Below are 2852 nucleotides of genomic sequence, written 5' to 3'. Positions count from 1 at the left end.
TTTCATACACATATATACAGTAGACTTTCACTGGTGTCAGAGGGAGAAGCTAGTGGCACAGCAACACTCTTACCAAGAATAACTCAAAGAGTAGACTAAAGCACATGCACGTTTCCGTGAATGCCCAAAGTCTGTGGAAGCAAACAACACTAAGGAGCTAGGGCTAGAGAGGGAGAAAGGCTGCCCAGGTTAGGCTGCAGTTCTCCCTTTCTTTTCTCCCTTGACATTTGCAGATGTTGAACACAACTGTGTATCCAGATTTGCACCAGGAGACGACAGCTACTGGGGACAAGAGACCAGCAAAGCGGTTTGGCCATCTCCCAAAACTGCAGAGAGAGACAGAGGCTTGGGGTTTGTGCCCTGGGATATTTGCCAAATTCTGCATCTGTACAGGAAAGAAGATGAAAGCCAAGCGAGAACTCTGAGAGGCATATCAAAGCTTTGGGGGTCTCAAGTTGAGGTTTGGGGTCTCTAAGAGAAGAGATCAGGCAAGCAGCTGCTTGGACCTGCATCAACTCCATTGTGGGAACATTTCTAAGGACCTCCTTTATTGGAAGGGAGAATTGTGTGCCTGGTAATCACAGTCTTGAACACTCCAGACCCACATTTCTGGAGTGTAAAGCTTCCCAGGTTGTAGATAGCAGAGGGTAAATCAGAAAACATTTCCACAGTCATCTGGTGAGGGTTTTAGGAGTTTACCTGGCACGTACTCAGGCTTTCTGTGACTCCACAGGGCATAGAAACTATTTAGCATCTGGGCCAATGTCACAGCCAAATTAGTGACAGAACCACTGAGGTTTTCAGAGAGTTCTGCTATTCTCAGTTTCATCACACACCATGCACAGAAAACCCCACAGCATGTTCTGATCAGTATTCCTGTGCTTCTTTCTTAGAGGAGGGTTTTATGTTTCACCTCTCAGAAACACTCAAGGACTTAGTAGCTCACTAATCTAGTCAGAGGCACATTATCTTTCTCTGAGATTTGGACAACATGGCCGTCCATATCTAGGAGGACACTGGCTGACTCTGGCCATGGGTCATGTGCCCTAGGACTCAGGGACACTGGGCAGCCAGTGACCAACCCTCTTCAGCAAGACAGGAAGTTTGTTTTTGGCATTGTTTTCTGGTTAAAAATGTTACTGTCTGGAACAAGGGACATGAAGATCCACCCTACTGGTGCCTTCTGACCTTTTCTTCTGCCATCACCTGCATCCACCCAGATGTTTGTAAAACATTTGGTGCAGCTCCTTCAGGCTCAGGCTCATTAGAGTCTGGTAGTGGCCACTGAGCTCCTCTACCTTCACTCCTATTGATTCCCTGGTTAGATCACAACTTTTACGTCAGGATCATGCATTCCTTCACAAGAACGTGGTTTTTCAAATGACTGTTTTCCAAAGAAAAAAGAAAAAAAGCTTTTCCAAATTCTATGGATTGATTTTCAGAACAGGACTGAAGATGCAGTTGGAATTATAGTCCATGAGTCTTCAGTGTCCACCAATACAAAGGCACGTGTGTGTGTGTGTGTGTGTGCGTGTGTGTGTGATTGCACTCAGCAACTCAGCTACAGGAAGAAAGAGAAGGCACAAAAAGAAAGATTTAGGATGAGAGTCTGGGCAGGTATGAGACATCAGGGAAAAGGAGGCCAAAAAGTTGGCATTGGAAGCTACCACATGTAATTATGAGGGGAGATGACAGGGGGAAGGCCCAGTCAAGTGGGAGTGAAACAGCATTCAGTATATCACATGCATGTAAGCAACTATGATATGCTTCGCTTATCATTTATGAATGTAAACTCATATATTGTGCTTGAGGCACAACTTCAGTCTCACTTTACACTGGACCACTTCATTTGGAATATTTTGGGCTAGAAAACCTGGCCTGTAAACTCCTAAGAAACCTATCATGATATGCTGATTCAAGAATTAAGAAAGGCACAGAATATATAGCCGTAAATTAAATTCCTTAGGAAGTGGAATTAGCGTGTCAACAATTTGAAAGATCTACCCACAGAGATTTATTCAAGGGAAAAGTAAGTGTCATTATGGAGAAAAACCATGGCTTTTCTTTTCATCAAGTTGGCACAGGATTTTATCATGGGAAAGCTTTAACTAGAAGCTGTGCTTGTTGATCTGGAATTGATTCTGGTATTAGAAATATTTTAAAGCAATATGAATATTTAAAGTAACTGAAGACAGCTGTCTTTCAAAGAATCTGCATTTTAGGTCTGAAAACATATGAATATCTAACCTAATACCTATGTAATAGCCAACACTTAATCATAATGAGCTCTGAAGATTGTTACTAGGGACTCACATCTGCCTCCTATCCTGTTAAAACAGCTTGCAGCAGACAAGAACAGACAAGTACTCCCACTAAAAATAGCTGGAAAAATCATTTAAAATGAAAAGAAAATAATAATTATGACCAAGTTATCAAAGATGTTGAGATTAAACTTACAAAGAACTATGATTACCATGTCCTATAAGATAGACTACAAAATGAAGAATGTAATAATTAAGGATTCAAAGCATAAATTTCATAGCAGGATGGACACAGTAGGGGAGAAATTAATGAATTAAAAGAAAGGTAGTGAACATGTTTCAATAAGAGCTATTAGATTTCTTTAGTTATTACCAGCACTGAATGCAATGTGAGAAAAACTTAACTGATGTTTTACATTTATATGTTTTACTTGATTATAAAGGATGTATACTTAATTCTTGTGTCTCTGTTTATTTATTTATTTATTTTTTGAGACAGAGTCTCACTCTGTCACCCAGGCTGGAGTGCAGTGGAACCATGTCAGCTCACTGCAACCTCATCTCCTGGGTTCAATAAATTCTCCTGCCTCA

This window comes from Mandrillus leucophaeus, unplaced genomic scaffold (assembly GCF_000951045.1).
Source record: "Mandrillus leucophaeus isolate KB7577 unplaced genomic scaffold, Mleu.le_1.0 Scaffold598, whole genome shotgun sequence".
NCBI lineage: Eukaryota > Metazoa > Chordata > Mammalia > Primates > Cercopithecidae > Mandrillus > Mandrillus leucophaeus.
Note: the sequence above shows the minus strand (reverse complement) of the source record.